Raw genomic sequence first — 21,626 nt, forward strand, 5'->3', positions numbered from 1 at the left:
CTGAAGTGAAAGAGAAATTAATTTCGCTGAGAAAGTAATTGGCTTCCAAGGACGACTACTCCAGAACACTCCGTTCCTTACCTGTGCCTCTCTCTAGCCTTGCTACTGGAACGCTTGCTTTGCCCCCTGTTTTCTGTTTTGATTTTTCTCACCAGTATTTGAGGGTTTTGTGTGACACTGAGACATGTTTACTAAATCAAGAGTAATAGATAGATATTCAGAGTACCAACACCGTTCTGGACTTGACTGGGAATATAGAAGTAGCTTGCAGTGCGGCTCTGTCATATTAGGAGCTTCCAGTGTTGATGTGATGGTGGTGCCACCAAACCCACCCACAGAAAGGATTTCTGCAGTGGTGGGTGAGGAGCCTCACTAGAGAGACTCTGCACCCTTTTAATTCTTGGGCTCTATGGCACAGATTTTACAAGTGTCTATAAATCAGTAGTAACATTAGTCTTAGTTCCAGGACTTAATTACTCTTACTCAACAAACCCAGAGTTTGCCACCCATTAATACACACACCGGGAGGTATTATTTTCCAGAACGAATAGGTAATGAAACATTCTAATTTCTCTAACAGGCAAATGGAAGGGTCACCGCTGGCTTACAATAAAAATGGACCAAAATCTGATATTCACTTTTATTATGTAACAACCCATTTTTTCAATGTGATTGATATTCTTTAATATGTGTACTTTTTTTTTTTTTTAATCCTTAACTAGCACAGCAAATTCAGTCACTAACATAACCTTTGGGTTGTTTCTCTGTTCAAGGAAAACCCCTGGCCTTCCTGGGCTCCTTATTCATTTTAGCCCTAGAGTCAGAAATCAATACGAATCGCTTTTAGAAGCCTGACAGAAGTCTGCCAGTTTAGCAGTAACTAGATATAGCCCTTAAAATGAGCTAACTGCTGTTCAGTATTTTTCTTGGGGAGAGCAAGTGGGTGGATGATAAAAACAGCATGTTCTCTTGTCTTACAATAACCTTCATTATAGTCAAAGTTCTTTGCCTAACAGTAGCTTTGGTTATATTCAAAGCTTTCAGAAAATGACTGTATAAATATTAAATGCAAGATTTGGAAAGCTCTCATTTTCTTTATATGTATGTATGTGTGTGTGGTTTTGTGTGTATACACATCCATCTATATATATCTCAGTGGAGATTTGTCTCAATTTTTAGTTCTACTAAATCTTAGCTTAAAGAAAAACAAGGCAAGAAGTATCTTTAAACGGAATGTTCTTTCCAGTTCTTCAAAGTAAGTCTTGCCCTAGCCTATGAAATGTGACCCATAGCAGCCATCAGAAGCAAGCTGCAGTGATTAGAGAGTCAGGCACAAGAATCACAGGGAGAGAGTGACAAGCAGAACAGCAGAAGGTGGTGGTGGAGCCACGGTACAAATAAGGACATGTGAACAGAGGCAATTCTAGCATAAGGAGAAAAAAGGGAACAACGGAACTGATGATTTTTGTCAAAGTCTGTCACATGTTTTGAAGTCAAAACAGACAACTCTTCTGGATTTGGCAAGATGGAGAAAAACGATGAAATCAGAAAGGAGCAGTACTGGAGGGCAGGGTTTCAATCTTCCTGAGCCCTTCTGAATTCTCCCACCCAGATTTTGAAATACTATATATTTACATTTATTTATTTTTTAAAAGATTTTATTTATTTTTGAGAGAGAGAACGAGCATGAGCAAGGTGAAAGGGAGTGGGAGAGGGAGAAGCAGACTCCCCACTGAGCAGGGAGCCCGATGCAGGGCTCGATCCCAGGACCCTGGGATCATGACCTGAAGGCAGACGCTTAACCGACTGAGCCACCCAGGTGCCCCATATATTTACATTCATAAGTTGTAAAATTTCAGAAGGGAGAAGAACCAAATATTAGTGACTAGTGAACTTTCAGAGTATTTCCAGATCTAAATGCCTCCTCTCTTCAGTGTTTGCTGCTTTTCACTTGCTTTGAAAATCAACTCAGTAGTCTCCAAAACTGTTTGCAGATCTAAAGGAAGGGAAAACATTAAAATGGTGTTGTACAAGAAAAACAATTTTTTTGTGAATTTATGGAAGTGGGTGCATCTTTAATGAATATTCTGAGAGTCCAACAAAATCCCCCATGTTCCAGTGCTGATGTGGAAAATAGAACAAAAGAATAAAATTAAGAAGTCGCTGAGTATATCATTTATTCTCTTAGTTTGAATTTTGCACAGAAAACTAGAGCTATAATGGAATATATACATTTATATGTAACAGGTGAAAAACTATATATTATATATATATATTTCCCCCCTCCCTCCGGATAATCTTGAAAAAAATACTCCATGCTCTGCATGTATATACAGGGCCAGGCACCCTTCAACAGGACTTGGCTGGTGGCGACACCTAGAGGCCTGACAGCTGAGTACAAGTTACAGAGTGGACTGTTTGCATTTCACTTGTCACCACAGTGATTAAAAAGCCCTGTGAGGATAATGGTGAAAAGGAAATTTACCTTTTAAAAAGTCTTTTTCGGTATATATTTATGTATGTTAAATTGGAAATGAAGGCCTGGGGAAGGGGAAACTGCAGTATTTCAGAAAGTTACTTAAGTGGGTCAGGAAACACGTGTTCTCAAAGGAGGTGGGCATTCCTGCATCTTAGGGGCTGGCAGGGAGAGAGCTGGGGGTGGGGAGGCAGGAGCTGATTGCCAGGCGTGTTATGTTTGAATTTACCTTACTGAAGTGCTCATTCTCAGTGTTCTAGGGAACTTAAAAGTAAACTATGGGCCAAATAATATTTCCCACAGCACCAACCACAGGATCTTGCACCAGTAGGTGATAGAAAATATCTAATTAAGTGTGACTTTGTGTTTTGGTGGAGTGATATATTGGGAAGCCCCCCTGCCCAGCCCTGACCCAGCTGTGCTAACAGATCTCCTAGAGCCATTGCCTGCAGCTGGCCTCGCAGCTCGCAGCTCGGGGAGAAAGAGCAGATAGAGAAGAACACAAGGACAGAGAAGATGACCCTGAGGCATTTTTTAATTCATGCGTTCTACAAAAGAATATTAATTGAGCCCTGTGTTAGGTTCCTACTGCTGTTGTTGCAGCAAATTACCCAAACGTAGTGACTTAAAACAACACAGATGTGTCTTGGGGTTCAGGAAGTCAGAAGTCCAAAATGGGTTCCTATAGACTAAAATCAGGGTGTTGGCAGGGATGCGTTCCTTTCTGCTGGTTCTAGGAGAAAATCCATTTCCTTGCCTTTTCCAAAGGCTTCTAGAAGCTGCCTGCAGGCCTTAGCTCAGGGCTGTATCACTTGGCTTCTGCTTTCACTTGACATCTCCTTTGATTCTGTCACTTCTTCCATCTTAAGAGGATCCACGTGATGACATTGGGCCCACTCATAATAATCCAGGATAAACTCTCCATTTCAAGATCATTAATTCCAGCTGCAAATTCCCTTTTGCCAGCGTAGAGCAACACAGTCACGGGTTCAGGGCATTAGGACATGGACATCTTTGCAAGGGGGGAGGGCATTATTCTGCCTACCACAGCACATCATAGGTGAACACTGAGCCAGACAGGCACGGGAGATGTAAGGTCCCTGCCTCTAATGAGGTGGGGATGGGGAGTGTGCAAAAAATCAGATCTTTCAGCAGGACCAGCAATGGTTATGTAGGGAACTCAGTCAGAAGCCAGCTCAGCTGAGGCAATCAGTTCAGGCTTCCTATTCCAGGTGCCATTTGACCTAGCTCTGAAAGATCAGGGAGTGTTAGCTACGGGGGTGAGGAAGGGAGTTTTAAGCAAAGCAAACAGCATATGCAAAAGTACAGAAATGTGTAAAACAGCGCAGCAGTTTCCATGATTAATAAGACGTCGGGTTGTGCTGCTGGAAGTGGCAGGAGATGAGGCTGAACCTAAATGGCTCAGCTTCATTATGAGAGATTGTTCTTCCTATGATAATATCTGTTCTGGGCTCAGAGAAAGAGGAGGTCGATCTTCTCTCACATAAACATTACTTCCCAGTGTCTGTGGTGTAGGAAATTATGTTCAACCCTGATCAAACAGCCAAATGTATTTTAATCTACCTTTTTATTAGCCACTTCTAATGATAAAAGAAAAAGGAGTCATAAAGCTAGAATGAAGATAAGCAATTGATAATCCAATGAAAATATTAAAAGACAATATGTAGAGAGAGATATATAATATATTTTTCATAAGACTCTTAATATAGTTCTGTTCTCTCACCACTGGCCTCATGAAAATTTTAGTGAGATTTTCATTAAGAAAAAAAGATTGCCATGGTAAAGACCCAAAGGTGAATTGTTAAGAAATGTGAAACAAATGTGATATTATTGAACCATTTCACACTAAAGAGCTTGTAAAACATGTATTTCCCTGCTATTATGGAAATTTTATTTGATTTTTATCTTCTGAATATAGACTAATCCCCAGCTGGTGCTTCTTGCCTTGGCCTACAAAAGAAATGAGAAATGTGGCTAGAAGACCGTGAGGGTCAGGGGATCAAGGTGGAATGATGGTTTGGAGCGACTGAGGCATCACAGGTGTTTTCCTGACAACGTCAGGAATTGCGGCTTCACAATAAGCAGGGAGCAGACTATATGGGGCTATGGGATTTGGCCATCAGTCTGGAACTCTTGCTACTCGAAATGTGGTCCAAGGAGCAGCAGCAACAAACGAACACTGCCACCCCCCAGCCCCAGTGAAAATCACATTTCAACAAGCTCCTACTGATTCAGTCACGCTGAGCTTGAGATGCACCGCCTGGGTAGTAGAACGTTCTGGAAGATTTCAAGCAAGCATGTCCGAGAATCATGTTTGCATTTGTATCAAATCACAGAGCTGGCAATGAGAGGAGAAGATGGGCTGTGGGGAAGGGTGATCTGGGGAAGACTAGAGGTGGAGACCAAGTAGGAAGTGAACTCAGGGTTGATGAGGACTGGAACTAGGGTCATGGCGGGGAAGATGTGTCATTAGCTGTCGAGGAGAGGGAGAAGTGAAGGTGACGCCTGTATTTTCTGGTTTGGTTGATGGATGCAATTAACTAAAACGGGGGAAATAATGAGGCTGCTTGCAGGTGCTGAGTTTAACATGCAGCTGAAACTACCCAGGTGGTGAAATTTACCATCGGACGGCACAGTGGCTGGGCTGAGATAATTCAGGAAGTCCTAGAGAGCAGAAAATGAACGACCACCCCGAGAAGTAGGAAAAACCAGTGGACAATATGGTATGGAAAGCTGAGAGAGAGAAGAGTTCTCAAGGAAAGGTCAAACACTAAAACACATCCTTTGGATGTGACGTTCTGGAATTTGGGGGTGAGCTTCTTCGTAATTTATATGCCCCAAAAGTGTGAGAAAGAATTGCTGAAATTGAGAGATTGTGAGTAGAAATGGAATAGGACCAGTGAATACACAGAGAAAGTTACTAAGGAAAAAAAAATCTAAGTTGGGGCAGGTGGACTTGTAGTAGCAGGTGTGATTTTGAGGACTCTTATGGCAGCAAGCAAGCCACTTGAAAAGGAGAATGCTTCAGCCAAAGTCTTACAAGAGCTAACTGAAGCACAGGGAGCCCAGAAAAAAGAAATAAAGTGAGAAAAAGGAGATCAGAGGTGTTAGAGGCTCTATGGGGATTTTTACAGGACAACAGAGCAGAAAGTTGGAAATAAGTGATAAATACGGGGTTGGGGGGGGGGACTCTATTTTAAACTGTGGTCATTATGAGTGTCTTCAGTTTTGTGCTGTCTCCATAAGTCTATGGAGTTAAGCCTGCCTATTGTCTTGCAGCACTAACCTCTCAGCTGGTTGTATGAGCTACACAGTGTCGGAAGCTCTCCATCCTCTAGGCCCCCTCCTGCCTCGCTGTATTTCACTCCCGCTGTAAGTTTTCAGTGCGTTGGAAGCTGGGTGGGCTTCAAGTTGTTGTACTTCCTTAAGGTTTCACAGTCCATGAGCTACAGAGATTGGTTTATCCTGGCAATTTCTTTAGTGTCTTCAAAAAATGTAAGCGTCGGGGATCTGTTCTACTCGGGAAGCAAAGCCCACAGGAAGGCTTCTACGTAGGGGAGTGGCAGAGCCTCACAGACACCTGGGCGACTAGCTATAGATACATAGACTTTACCTTCTATTCGAGTATAACTCACGAAAACTTGATTTTGAAGCTATACTTTTGTTTCCCTAATTTTTATGTTTTTTTTTAAAGTAAAACTAAAGGGCGCCTGGGTGGCTCAGTTGGTTAAGCGACTGCCTTCGGCTCAGGTCATGATCCTGGAGTCCCGGGATCGAGTCCCGCATCGGGCTCCCTGCCTGGCAGGGGGTCTGCTTCTCCCTCTGACCCTCCCCCCTCTCATGTGCTCTCTCTCTCTCTCATTCTCTCTGTCTCAGATAAATAAATAAAATCTTTAAAAAAAAATAAAAAATAAAAATGACAGAGTACTTATTATCTTTGTAGGAGTCTTTCTTTTTACTCAGTCATTACATACGATAATTTCTTCCTCTAAACAAAACATCATAAATCTAAAAGGTTTTTAAATTGCCTGCTAATTGGTTTAGTTCAGTTGTTGGCCATACAGGGAGACCTCCTAAACACAGTCTTCATTCATTTAACACTCTTTGTTTACTATCATCTTTCCCAGTTAACACAGCTCCTTTCCACTTGCGTAGTGTACATAATTGAATTTACCCAGAACTGAACCCAGATTCCATCATCTTTCCTTAAACCTACCTTTATCATCATACCAGTGTTCCTCAGTGGGTAACCTGGTGTTTATGATCGGCCCACATAACTGGCACTTGTAGCCACCTCTAGCCCAAGGATAACTTGGATGTGAAGCCAATAGGACCAACCTGTCTCGTTAAATGCAAGCAGTGATAACAGAATACTGATTTGAGGACTGAAGTTAACACGTTAGGCACGGATGGATCGTGGGACTCCAGCCACATTGCCAGAGTTCTTTTCTCCAACTCTCTGCTTGAGTCTGTGTCTGGCCTTATTTCACAGAGTTTCTTCCACGCTAAAGGAAAAACAGCCCTGGTTTCCCATAGTCCTTAAAACTAAGAACCATATGATTCTGAGAAACAAACTGAGGGTTCTAGAGGGGAGCGGCGGCGGGGGGGGGGGGGGCGGTTAGCCTAGTGATGGGTATTAAAGAGGGCACATATTGAATGGAGCACTGGGTGTTATACATAAACAATGAATCATGGAACACTACATCAAAAACTAATGATGTAATGTATGGTGATTAACATAATAAAATAAAATTAAAAATAAAACAACTAAGAACCATATGTCAAATATCAGGGAAGACCTTGGCCAGTTTGGGTCACATATCCACCCTACAGAACAGCCTACCAGAACCACATGGAGTGTGGAGAGGTGTTCCCGAAAAGAAAAGTTGGGGGTCTATTGCCTTTTGTCAATAGCCATGCTGGTCAGATGAAAATGACAGATATCTGCTACATCCCAAAAAAATGAATGAAATTATCTATTTGGAGATGTTCTGAAAATGATCAGAAGCCACACAAATCAAGAAGAAGTAAGACCTTGTGAATAGCAGAATTTGATTTAAGGCAGAGTTAGGAACATGACAGTATAAAAGATCATACCCTAAGTGATCATAATATGATACCAGAAGTAATGTGAAAAGAAAGAGAGAAGTCCCTACAGAGAAAGACAAAGAGCAGAAATGTCAGTGAGCCCCAGATGGGCCCCTGACAGGATGATGCAAGTGATTATTTAGCAAACACATTGAGCGCCTACTATATTCTAAGGCAGTAGCTCTCAAACTTCTTGACATGAGCTGCGTTGAGAAATACGTCACATATTAATCCCCCAACACGTACATACCATATAATTTTAATAAAACTGTATTAAACAATATTTACTCTTTCAATATACAGTGCTCCCTGACATTTTCCATTCACTCTATTGCATATTTCTAAAATTCCTGTGTTTTAGTTTGCCAAGGCTGCCATAACAATTTATCACAGACCGAGTGGCTTGAACAACAGAAATTTATTTTCTCACAGTTCTGAAGCAGAAAGTATCAGATCGAGGTGTCAGCAAGATTGGTTTCTTCTGACACCTTTGTCCCTGGCTTATAGATGGCTGTCTTCTCCCTGTGTCTTCCCATGATCTTTCTTCTGTATGTGTCTACATCCAAATTTCTGGTTCTTATACGACACCAACCATATTGAATTGGGACCCACCATCATGGCCTCATATTAACTTAATTACCTCTTTAAAAGTCCTGTCTCCAAATACAATCACATTCTGAGATACTGGGGATTAGGACTTCAACAAATGCATTTTAGAGGACACAACTGGGCCCATAACACACTGACTTCTATCCAGTAACTTAGTTTCACAGCCCTCTATTGGGTTATGACATGCAGTTTGTAAACACTGTTCTAGGAGAAGCAGAGAATACCTTCTGTCAAGTAACTCACTATCTAGCACAGGGCTCAGTATGCTTTTTCTGTAAAAGGCCAGATAGTAAATATCTTAAGCTTTGCTAGTCACATATGGTCTCTGTTGTGTATTTCTTTGTTTTTCTTTATAACACTTTCATTCTTAGCTTGAAGGTTGTACACAAACAGACTACAGATTTGATTTGGCCAGGGGACCAGTAGTCTAACTGACTGCCCACTTGGCAGGCACTTCCTTCAAGCTTCATAGAAGAGGACACCATATTAAGATAATTTAATTCCGCCATTCTGATTCTAATTTTCCTGATGCAACCTCCAGAAATAATTTGGCTTTCCAAGTAGATTGTCCAACTTCTAAGAAAAGATGTACAGATCAGAAAACACAATATTCTGGATTACTTAGCAGCTATTTTCCAATTTCAAATGGATAAACTGGCAATCTGATTGTCACATGTGTGTGTGTATTTGTGTATAATGTGCGTGTTTCAATGAATCAGCTCAGCTCGGCATACGCTGAAAAACTTTAGTGTGGGGACTTGTACTCCGAAAGCTGTATCTTGGAACATGGTCACCACAGGTTGTGCCATTCTAGGTCACCCAGTCTAGGAAAACATGCAGCATCCCTTTACCCAGCAGTATCAATTGTCTATAGGGTCAAGTGATTAAATAGTGACTGAATAAAAAGAATGGCTGAAATCAGACAGACAATGCGTTCTATGTGCCAGAAGGGCAAACACCTGGGTTCCACTCCATCTTACTGTTTTAGTCCTTTTAGGAATATCCATCTCTTTGCATGTAGACCATCTATCAAAATGGCTGCCAATACATTTTCCATCCTTCTATCCACAGACCACTTGCCCCATCAAGAGATAGAGTCTGTTTCCCCTGCCTTTAAATCTGGGCTGGCCTAGTGACTTGCTTCGTCCAGGACAGTGTGGTGGGAGTGAGGCTGCACTAACTCCAGGCCTGGGTTCTATGAGGCCTGGCAATTTCTGCTTTGCTCTGGTGGGCTCTAGCTACTGTGTAAAGAAACTTAGGCTACATTACTGAGTAATAGCAGATGACATGGTGAGACCTAGTCAGCACCCAGCTGAGGTGTGGAACATGTGAGTGAAGGCATCTTGGGTGTTTCTGGGTGTTCCCCAGCCTCTGTTGAGTACCTGGCTCATGCAGCCACCCATGTAAGCCCAAATGACACCATGTGGACAGAACCTCCCTGCCAAGCTGTTCCATCCCACAGAATTAACAGAGAAATAAGAGAAATAACAAAGTGTTTATTATTAAATTATTAAACAATTGTCCTACATTGGAAGACAGCAGAATGGAGGAAGAAATAACTCAGGAAAGCTCTCTTGGTAATCCTGATGCTACCTCATCTCCGTTAAGAATAGTTTGGGCTGCAACTACTAATTACAGGGGCTTGAACAACATTGAAGTTTATTTCTCCATCGTGTGAAAGCCTAGAGACACTGAAATAACTAGTCAGAAAACACATAGAGTGGTACAACTTTTTCTACTTTGGTCAAGAACATGTCTTTTCCAACAGTAATTCTATCACCTCATCTGCCCTCCCCCCAGCTGGCATTCTCAATTTCAAGTTACTAAGCCGATGTTTACTCTTTCAGAGTTGCCCCACACTAACTCTGAATAGAAGTACATGTGGATTTTAGCTTAGAACACCTTAGGGGAAAGCTCCTCAGATCTAGTCTCAGCTTCACTGCTTCAGGCTTGAAGAGAGACCGACTAATGATAACTATCTTTCTGGAGAACCACGAAGCCTCTTGTTGGATCATCCAATAATCGCAGAGGCTAATTTGGTCACAAGTGTTAAGCTTCGGGGCCTTTCATTGCACAACCTTCTTTCGAGGCTACGAGTAGGGGCCTAGCCATGTGCTCCCATATCATCATGTATTTGCATAAAAGTAACCATAAGGCTGGCCAAGACTGCTGTCTCTTTCTCTTCTGACATACTCTCTGTCATCCTTTCTCTAGTGTCAAGTATATCAGATTGGCAAGGGGCTAAAATATAGCTAAGGGGAAGCTGAACTGGTGATGCACTTAGATTGAGAAATATTTGTGGGTTGGCAGTCACTTCTTTGTGCAGGGAGGTTACTGTTAGCTGGCTCGGTGTGGGATGAGCTCCAAGAATACTTCCACTTCCCACTGGGCTGATTCACAGCATCACAGCACAATGATGCAGGGCCAGAGGTGGAATCATGCTATAAACATGTCCTCCTCTACTTGCCATTGAAGCATATGGGCCTAGAAGAAAAAAGAAGGTTTGTGATGTGCAGAGCCATAAGCTGGTCTGTGGAAAATTTTTCCTATCATCAGTGTGGAACATTGCAGACCGAGGATTCAGTGCTCACTGGTACCAAGCCAAGAGAGTTCTTTCTGGTCAGGAATGTAGGCAATAAATAGCACATATAATTATAAAAGCACTACACGCTTTTTTCATTTTTTTCATGGGAATTATGCAAAATCAAATATAATGGAATTCCTATGGTTGAAAATACAAACCTGTAGCAGATTAGTGAGGACATCCGTACATGAATTACACATTTCATGCATCCTAACATATCAGATATGTTCTTAGCAATTTTGATACAGGCTGTCCCGCAATGGCCCGGTGGCTCCAGACAAAATAACCCACATAATAGAGTGTTATCAGTTCAAATAATATTTAAGATTAGTCACTCACTGCAAAAAAAAATCAGAAATGCCCTGAAATCCTACAACACATATGTCTTCCAATTCAATTTAAATTTCTTCAATTTACTAGAAATTTTCTAAAAATATACAGGCTATTAACAATGAGTTGTGTAGTTAGAAAAAAAACTTTTCTAAACTACAGTTTTTTAAAGTTCAATCATCTATGCCAGAGGAAAGAGTGAATTGTTTCTAATTTTTCTACAGAAAGTTGAATTAAAAAATAATTTTCATTATAAAGAAGTAACCAAAGAACCTACAACCGAAAATGTAGGAAAAGGTATTATAGATATGTGTTAGATATTTAATTATTAGAAATATGCTTGTTTTTGGATTTGGGAACGTTGGTATTAATCCATTTTTTTAAATGTGTATTTTATGTGATTTTTTTTCTTGCTCTAACCAGTGTTTACTTTCATACCAAATTTAGAATGAGCTCTAGGCTCTATAATATTTGACCGCTGCACAGTAGAAGAACACCTCCATCCGTTCAACTAAATAAGAGTGACATGCCCCCCAAAAGAACGATGCTTTACGTTACGGTGCATAAATGTGACGCTGACATCCAAGATGGTGCTTTCTGGGCCCACAGCCACAGCCCTCCCAGAGCTGTCTCGGGGAAGGCTGCGTGGAAGGTCAGCACACTGGCCGGCTGCACTGGCCTGTGCTGAGGTAGGGTGCGTTTGGCATTCGTGCAATACGTGTTCAAAACACTTGCTACTTGGAAAGAAAGATGAGGCTCCATTTCGCTTTTTGCATTTTCCTGGCCAAAGTGAGCGTTAAATAAACTTCAAGTTAAAATTCCATCTACACGCATATCTTTACCCCATAAAGAGTGAACTTCGCTGTCTATACCTTCATTTTCCTGTTTCCGGCTTTAAAATAAACATTTGTCTTGGAGCGATTCGATTTTAAGCAGAGAAGAGAGAGGCATTTAATTATCAAAAATAGAGGCACCTGAGTGGCTGAGTCGTTAAGCGTCTGCCTTCAGCTCAGGTCATGATCCCAGGGTCCTGGATCGAGCCCCGCATCGGGCTCCCTGCTCAGCGGGAGGCCTGCTTCTCCCTCTCCCACTCCCCCTGCTTGTGTTCCCTCTCTCGCTGTGTCTCTCTCTGTCAAATAAATAAATAAAATCTTTAAAAAAAAATTATCAAAAATAATTATTACCCAAAATAAGTTCTTTTCACTTGAAAGTATATTCCCTGGGCAGTATCTCAACTCCAAATACGTTAAGTTAGTTAGCAAAAAATGTTTTATGCATCGCGCTCTAATTAAGGTTCAGGAAGTGGTGCTCCCAGCAGACAAGGAAAATATTCCTTTATTTTGACATCGCACCATTGTTGAATTTATGGAGTTGGATTAAACACCAGAATAACTATTCACCACTTATTAGTATTCACTGCAGGAACTGCCCTGAACTTCATGATTTTAAAATAACCTTTTAAATAAACTAGATATTTAAATGTGTTTTATTTTCATCAGAAAGATGCACGGATAATTTTTTCTGAGCTAGCAATTTGTGGTTTCTTTTGAAGTTTTGTTTCTTATTTATTTTTGGAAGAGTTTCCTAGCGTTTTTATAATCTGATTCTAATTGCCTAAGAATGACATCAAAGTTATTTTTTTGATGGAAAATGGAAGAGCTCTGACAATAAGCCAGTTGCATATTTACATTTCATTTTTAAGTTTAACCATCTGTCTTCCCTCTCCGTTGGCAGAAATCAATCATGGGACCTTAGATCATTATATCTTCTATTCTTTATAGAATTTAGCTTATTTAGTAGTACAACCACTCTATTCTACAGAAATTAGTCTAGAAACATATTTCAATTTCAGTACCGTCAATTCTCATTCATTCTAGTCACTGATAGAGTTGTGGCTTCATCACCAAAAGGTTTCGATTTTTTGGACATCTTCGTAAACATAAAACTCTATAGTCTGTGTCTTCTCACCATCCACACTAAATTTACTTAAGCATAGAAACAATTTTGTTTGCCAAGAAATAGTGGTTTGAAGTCTTTGCTAACTTTTTTTTTAACTTTTTGTCTTTTAACAAGTCCCTTTCCTCAAGTGTGCCAGGCCAATCTGGTAATTAGGTATTTTCAATTTCATACCTACAAGAAGCCATCTTAATCATGGAATAATTTTTACTTATTTATTTTTTTCCGGTCAGTTTATTCTCATGCAAATAATAAATACATTTATAGTCAGTGTTGACAAGAACCTCCAAGTTAGGTGTAAGGGGCCTTGCAGCTATTCATTCCAAGCCCATCTGATCTGCTCAAATCAGGGCTCACTGAGGTAGCAGTAAAAGTCTTCTTGAGTGCATCCCCATTGGGAATCAGTGACTCCTAGTAAAAACCATACACAGTGCTATATCTGCTGGTAAAACTGACAAGATTATTATATGTCAGTTTATAAAAAATAATTTTATCTTGTTGTATGAGTCAAGATTTTTAGGGTTGGTCACCAACCTAAATGGTAAAAATCTTGGTTCTTAAGGGTAGTATAAAAACAGTAGCAATTGCACTACTGGGTATTTACCCCAAAGATACAAAAGTAAGGATCAGAAAGGGTACATGCACCTCGATGTTTATAGCAGCAATGTCCACAATAGCCAAACTATGGAAAGAGCCAAGATGTCCATCGACAGATGAATGGATAAAGAAGATGTGGTATATATATATATATATATATATATATATATATATATATATATACACACACACACAATGGAATATTATGCAGCCATCAAAAGGAATGAGATCTTGCCATTTGCAACAACGTGGATGGAACTGGAGGGTATTATGCTGAGCGAAATAAGTCAATCAGAGAAAGACATGTATCATATGACCTCACTGATATGAGGAATTCCTAATCTCAGGAAACAAACTGAGGGTTGCTGGAGTGGGGGGTGGGGTGGGAGGGATGGGGTGACTGGGTGATAGACACTGGGGAGGGTATGTGCTCTGGTAAGCGCTGTGAATTGTGCAAGACTGTTGAATCTCAGATCTGTACCTCTGAAACAAATAATGCAATATATGTTAAGGAAAAAAAAGAAGAAGAAGAAGAAGAAGGTAGCGGGAGGGGAAGAATGAAGGGGGGAAATCGGAGGGGTAGATGAACCATGAGAGACAGTGGACTCTGAAAAACAAACTGAGGGTTCTAGAGGGGAGGGGGGGGAGGATGGGTTAGCCTGGTGGTGGGTATTGAGGAGGGCACATTCTGCATGGAGCACTGGGTGTTATGCACAAACAATGAATCATGGAACACTACATCTAAAACTAATGATGTAATGTATGGGGATTAACATAACAATAAAAAAACCCAGTAGCATCTGCTCTTAGCCATTTTAGTGCAATCTCTGCAATGGAAGGAAATCCTCTGGCTCCTATTATCATCTTCACAGACACGGACGGGGTCATGGGCTTTTCTATGTGCACTGAGCATCCCTTATGATGGTATTCTCCAAGCGTCGTGGCTCTGATCACTGCTTCTCAGGGTTACCAAGGGGGATGTGGTCACCTGTTAGCTGCAGAGGTCAGTAGGGTGGCTGCTCATTCACTCTCATTGTTGCCACACTGAACTGGTCAAGAAAGAAGGTGGGAAAAAAAGATGGTGACTGTGCTATGTGTTTTCGGCAGTGTCCCCAATACTGAAGATATTTTTTTGATTCACTGAGGATCATTACACTCTCTTCACTGCCTTCTCCCCAGCAATTTGGAGAGAAGTTCTGGAAAGGCTGTGTCAGGAGCCAATAATATTACTCAGGGCTCCACTCAGAATGTCTGTCTCTTTCCCCCATTCAGGCTTAGTAGCATTAGCAAATGTTCTCTGAATCTCTCCCCTCTTGAACCACTGCCTTTTTTATTCTAATCCTTTGTTCAGAAGAGTAGGGGACATCTGGGTTTCTTCAGTTGTGTAAGATACTTTCAAAGGAGCCAGTTGTCTGGGCCAATGCTTCTACTCATTATCTTTTCGAAGAAGTTCACCAGATTCCCGTGTAAATAAGGCCATTGGCTGTGTGGCCAGCAGTTCGCTGTTCCATGATGTGCCTAAATTCACAGAGCTGGCTGCACAATCCGCATCTTCATTCCTGGACTCATGTTACATTTTGTCTTTGGAAGCTCTAGAAGATGTGTCTGTTAGCACAATTTCTTTCCAATCTTCTAAGGTCCAAGGTGTGCACTATTTCTTACTGTTCATCCCTCTCTGACTGGAATGTCAGCAGACTTGTCTGGTTTCTTTGTGCTCACGTAACTTCTTCCTGTGCTATTGCTTTGACAAAGACCAATTTCTTATCCTTTCTCTTTACACAAACACATTGTTTCTCACTGTCAATCTGGAAACCCTTTATCTTGGCTTTCAAAAACCTCCCCAAACCCCTGTCCCTGCCCTATTTTTCTTTTTCTCCAGCTTCTTCCCATGATATCCACCTGCTTCAGCCTAGCCGATCTCTCTCCACCTAACACCCAGCCATTGCTTGTCCATTTCCCCATCTGGAAAGCCTTTCTGCCCTCCCCACCCCCCCAATCAGCCTTCAAGCTGCAACCCAACTCCTTCCTTCTTTCTTTAGGATGTCTTTCTTGACTACTCCTGATTCTATCTCATCCTTTTCTGAATGGTTCTATAACTTATTTCCAGAATTTCTCATTTGCCACATTTATCACCAATAATCCAATATGCTTCCTTACCTCCCCAAAGATATTATGTGTTTTTCTGGAGAATAAGGGCCCAAATTTAGGCTTCCCATCCTTCCTTCACATTGACTTTAGCACAGGGCCCTGCCATAGGAGGCACTAAATAGGCATTTGTTGAACTATCTGGTGCTGGACTATTTTGTATCACAGATGGACACTGGCCTGATGTTGAACTGATCCTCAGAAAGCTTAGATGATTGATTGCCTTAGGTTACACAGTTTCCTTTTCATCTGTCCAATTTCCTGCTATCATCAGCAATAAAAATGTAGCCATTTACATTTGATGTGGAGGTTTCCTTCCTGTTAAGTAATTCTCTATTCCTCTCATTATCCCTAATCTTCTAGAACCTTCTCTTTTATTATGGTTCCTCATGAAGCAGCCTTGTTTTAGTGCAACCCATTCCTGGCCTGAATGTTTTGTTGTATCTGGTATGTAGATCCCTTCTCTCACTATATTGATGAGATCGTAAGGAGTTGGCAAACTTTTTCTATAAAGAGACAGAGCATAAATATTTTAAGCTTTGCAGGCCATTTGGTCTCTGTTGCAAACACTCAACTCTGCCATTGTAGCACAAAATCAGCAATAGACAATTGTAAACAAAGGAGGTGACTGTGTTCCAAAAAGCTTTTTATGAACACTGAAATGTTAATTACATATAATTGTCAAGTGCTCATATTATTCTTTTGATTTTTTTTTTAACAATCATTGAAAAGTATAAAAACCATTCTTAGCTGGTAGGCTTTACAAATACAGATAGGAGGGCCAGATTTGGCCTACCAACTCCTGATACAGTATATTAAAGTGCAGCCAGGGTACTTTAATTAGAGGTAAAGGTGGCTTGAGCCTGGTTCTCCTATGGAATTTCAAATCTCTCCCTAAGGTTTCTGTCTGTTCTTGGTGGACAGATGACCTCCTCCACTTCTTATTCCTTCTTCCTTATTGCTGGCCTCTGTTCTACACCATGCTGACCCCCCTATGAAATAAAGCCCCTTTACTGAGCTCCTCAAAAAAGTCCCCACCCACACAAGTCATCATGAACAAAATAGACTTTACTGAAGGTTTCAAGGAGTTGGTCACAAAAATCTAAGACATGTCAATAGAATAGGACATTACACTTCTTAAAAGGTCATTTTATCCCTTTACCCATCACCCCCCCCCAAAATATTATGTCTTCTTTCAAGAGGACTGGTTCAACTTTTTACAAGAGCAATACCTTTTCTCCCCTTTCAAATTTTAGGCATTCGTTCGTTCATTCATTCAAGATGTATTTATTGAATATTTACTACAGTGCTGTCTAAAGAAACGTTCTGTAATGGTGGATATATGTTCCATATCTGCACTATTCAATACAGTAGCCCCTAGCCACATGTGACTACTGAGTATGTGAAATGTGCCTAGAGAGACCAGGAACTAAATTTTAAAATGTATTTTATTGAAATTAATTTAAATTTAAACAGCCATGAATGGCTAGTGCTACCGTCTTGGATAGCACAGATCTAATATGTGCAGGCCACTTAGATACCCTAAGAGGTTCTAGTCATAGTCAGTTCCTAAAATTTAGCACAAAGTTGGGACTGGGCCTTCACTGCCAGTGTGCAGGATTTAATTAAAATACTGTTTTGTCATGGCTGTCTTGTAATCAGTAACTTTCAAAGCTTTCACCCTTCACTCATGTCATGTAACTGAAGATAGTCCCTGGCTTTCAAGGTTCTCCCCTATTTTCCACTTCAGTAGTATACAAATGCAAAGGTTCATTTCCTTCAAGAGCACGTTCCTCACAAAAAGCACATCTTCAGCCATGTGTCCAAATGCTATATTGATTCCAGCTGGTTTTTTTTTTACCAAGTACATAGATACAACAGCTGGTCTTTGTTTTTAATGCTTCTCTCCATTTAGGCTAAATATTTCATCTTAAATACTGTTTTAAAATGTTAACAGGGAATAATCCATATGGAAACTATCCTATGGAAATATTGATGGTTTGTACGCAAGAGGATTAATCTAGCTGGATTAGGAAGACTTCAAAATAGTGCTAGAGTGTTTCTCAGAAATGTCGATGGGTGCTTAATTTAATCACTATAGATAAACACAATCCCTTGGGCAATGAAGCCATATTTTTGGCATTGTCACAAGATTATAATTAACCTGTTCATTATAGCAAAGCTGGAATCATTGTTACCAGGCCACTTGGAACATTCTGCCAGAGAGTATAATATTCAAATACATATGGATCTTGAAGAAGCTTGGATCTACAACCCCAAAGACTAAGTTAATGTTGGAATCCACTCCAAAACTGTGGCTCACAACCAGACAGTATCTAAGAGGGCCAGCATATTGAGGAGACCAGTTATGTTTAGTCACTTAGCAAGTGGTAGGGCTCAAGATACAAGATACTGATAACTACTTTCCAGATTAAAAGATAGATTAGATATAAAACACCCAGTTAGTATCTTGTCACATAATAAGCAACTGCCAAATTTTAGTTCCCCTTTCCCTGACTTTGCTCCCTGACCTTTTAGACTTCACGTCTAGGGAGGTACATATCTACAGGAGCCCTCTCCCAAGGATACTGCAACCAGATAACCTATCTCTCTGGAGTAGAGATGCCCTGGAGGGATTGTGAGATGGGACAGAAGTGAGAAATGGCTCTGACCAAACTGCCGGAGTCCAGCTCCAGCCGGGGTGGGTCTCTCGTAGGAAAGGACGGCCTCGGCGAATGAGGAGACACAGACACAGGGTCAGGTTGCAAGCATCTCCTCCTGACAGCCTTGGAGGAACTTTATTTATATGTTAGGATTTTTTTGTTTTTCCATACTTTTGTAACATGTGATTATGTTTTTTCACAATTGATTGAGATAATCTTAGATCATGTTTTTGATTACAGACATAGCCTTCTTTTATTTTTCCTTTGTAATGATTAACATGACCTTTATTGATTTCCACTTATTGACTTTCGCTAAAACTAAACAACAATTCGCAAAGAGAAAGGTGCTAGACAGAGCGTGACCGTCTTGCTATTTTGTTCCATAGCGCAGGAAATATAGTGAACTATGGAACAGCCTGAGCTGTTCCTTTCTTAGAATCTTGCCACTTCTGAGGCGCCTGGGGGGCCTCGTTTAATTAGTTTCATTATGATTGCTTAGATAGGCGTAACTAAGATGAGTAGTCACTTTATCATGAAACCCCAGAACTATTCCCACAACTATAAAGATTGCCATAAACAAAATGAAAGGAATAGCAGGAGCCAGCTGTGGAGTCTCCTGTTTTCAGGATCGTCCCCCATACTTGGACTTTGTCAAACAGCATGAGTAGCTTGGCTCGCGCCACCAAACGGTTCCAAACAAGGCCACAAGCAGTAGGAAATGGTATTCCTCTCTACTGTCAGTATTATAAACTCAGAACACAAAAAATTCTTACAGGGAATGTTCCAGGAAACATGAGCTCAAATTAAAAACGAAGCTCAAGGAAAGCCTTAAAGAGCAATGGATAGTGTTGTGGAAAGAACACTGCCGAGAAATCAGGAGAAGTGTGTTCTAGCTCTCCCTCTCTGGGGATCCAAGCTGAACACTTTGACACTGAGTCTTAATTTTTCATTTATGAACAATGAGTGTTGAACTAGGTGGTCTCAAGGCAGTATGACACTTCGTCTTTCAATAATATTTCACCACAGGAATGATTTTGGTAATAGCTTTAACAAAACAGCTGTAGCAATATCTTTAACTACATTTGAGGAAACAGTATCACTAGGGTTCCCTGACTCTCACTGTGGTTTGAGTCCGTGATTAAATCAGGCCTGACTTGTCCTTTCACACAGTAGATACTAGGGTCCATAATACCTTTAGGGCCCATGAAAATGTTGTAGTTTTAATTTCTTTTAAAACCAGAAGAAACAATGAACATAATAATGATGAATATGCAATAATAAATGCAGCCTTGAATATATTGTTTTTATACCAATTCTGTTATATAATTTATACCAATTTTATACCAATTCTGTTATATAATTTAAAGGGTCCATGGTCATAATGCAGTCCTATCCATTATAGATTCTGATGTATAGGAATAATACTTTCGATTAGATAAAACTTAAGAGAGTCTATAAGAGTCTTTGCACTCCAGGTCCAGTAGTTGGCACTTGGTGGTGATGCTTAGAAATAAAGTTACATTTGAAAGTTAAACTAGCAAATCAACATAGTGAATGAGACCAATAATTTACAAAAGTTACTTAAAATGCCAGAAGCTTCCAGAAAGAGCCAAGTTGGTATATCTGTGGTAGTAATTACAACCATTAACGACCATTTATGATGTACTAGGTGTTGTATTATGTGCATTAGCTCATTCATCCTCACAACAACCTTATAAGCTGAGTATTATTATAAACTCACTTTACAGAGGAATAAACAGACTTATAGAGATTAAGTTAACCTTGTGAATGTCAGACATTTGATAAATGGCAGAAATGGAATTTGAATAAGGAGTTTGATTTGGGAGAACGTAATAAGGCCCCAACAAAAGCCCCTCACCCTGTGAAAGCACACCCAAGCCTCCACATATTAGCAGAGCACGGGTGGAGTGAGTCTGCATGGAGCACGGGGAAGCAGATCATACAAGGTGGACTCCAAATGGATGAATCCTAAAGATGAAAGATAAAATGTGAAGGCTAATCGAAGAAAATGTTATTTATTTCATGACTAAGTATTAGATAAAAACCTTTTAGAACATAAAGCAGCGGAATTCTTGTCCCTCTGCAGATCAGCGTGATTCTCAGGTAGGTAATTGTCAATGGGCCTTGCATGAGAGAATCTTGAAGTTTTTAAAAAATTAATAACTGGTTGACAAGGGTGTAGATATACAATTGGAGAACACTTGCCTTCTTAAAAAATCTAAGTTTTCAATGGTTACAGATCAAGAGAATGAAAACATTTGAAATTAGTTATAAGAAATATAAAGAAATGACCATTCCAACAGTTGGATGGGAATCCTAAAAGAGAGGTCCAGCAGAGGAGACACCAGGACTGAAGTAGAGAAGATCAAAACCAAAAGCTTCCCTTAGCCACACTGCTAAGTGTTCTAGGGATTCCTAGTGAGATAATACTGGAAGTTGTTATAAACATCACAGCACATAGTATTCATAGTTTGTAGTAAAGAACTATGCCCAAGCTAATTTAATTTATTTACAGTTCTTATTCCATACGGTCTTCATTAAGTTATTCTCAATTCTTTTGTGATCTTTCTTAAGGGTTGGATTAATGACCTTCTCTAATACTCTAAGAGCATTAATCAGATAGACCTCACTCAGTTGGCATATTAACCATGTCTTCTATTTTCTGTTCGGTATCTTGGGACCTTGCTGTCCCCAGAGGCAGTACCCCTCTCAGGATTAGCTAATTCCTAGAGATAACAAACAACTTGCCTGTAAACATACCCTTCATATGCAAACCAGCCAATCTAGTGTCTACACCCCTCAACCATATCTTTTAGTGGGCTCTCACACTCTGGGCCACTATCTGTCTGCCCTAATCACCCCAAGGTCAGATAACGGACAACCAGGGACACTCACTATGCCCCAGAGCCTGCTGATATTATTTAAAATTTCTCAACCCTGAACCTACTTACCCTACCTCTCCAGTTCCTTCCCATGGAAACCACAATAAAGGTTCGTGCCCACATTTTCCCCTCGATCCCTTCCCCTCCTGACCAATCCTTGGTGCCTCCCTATATGGCCCCCCATGGCATGGTAACTATTTTTTTCTATGGCAGTTGTCTCCTGATCTTTTGGCTTTGCCATACCTGAATAGTAA

The sequence above is a fragment of the Mirounga angustirostris genome, unplaced genomic scaffold, assembly GCF_029215605.1.
Source record: "Mirounga angustirostris isolate CCGP_5_RB_7025 unplaced genomic scaffold, mMirAng1.0.hap1 SCAF_8, whole genome shotgun sequence".
In the NCBI taxonomy this organism is placed as follows: Eukaryota; Metazoa; Chordata; class Mammalia; order Carnivora; family Phocidae; genus Mirounga; species Mirounga angustirostris.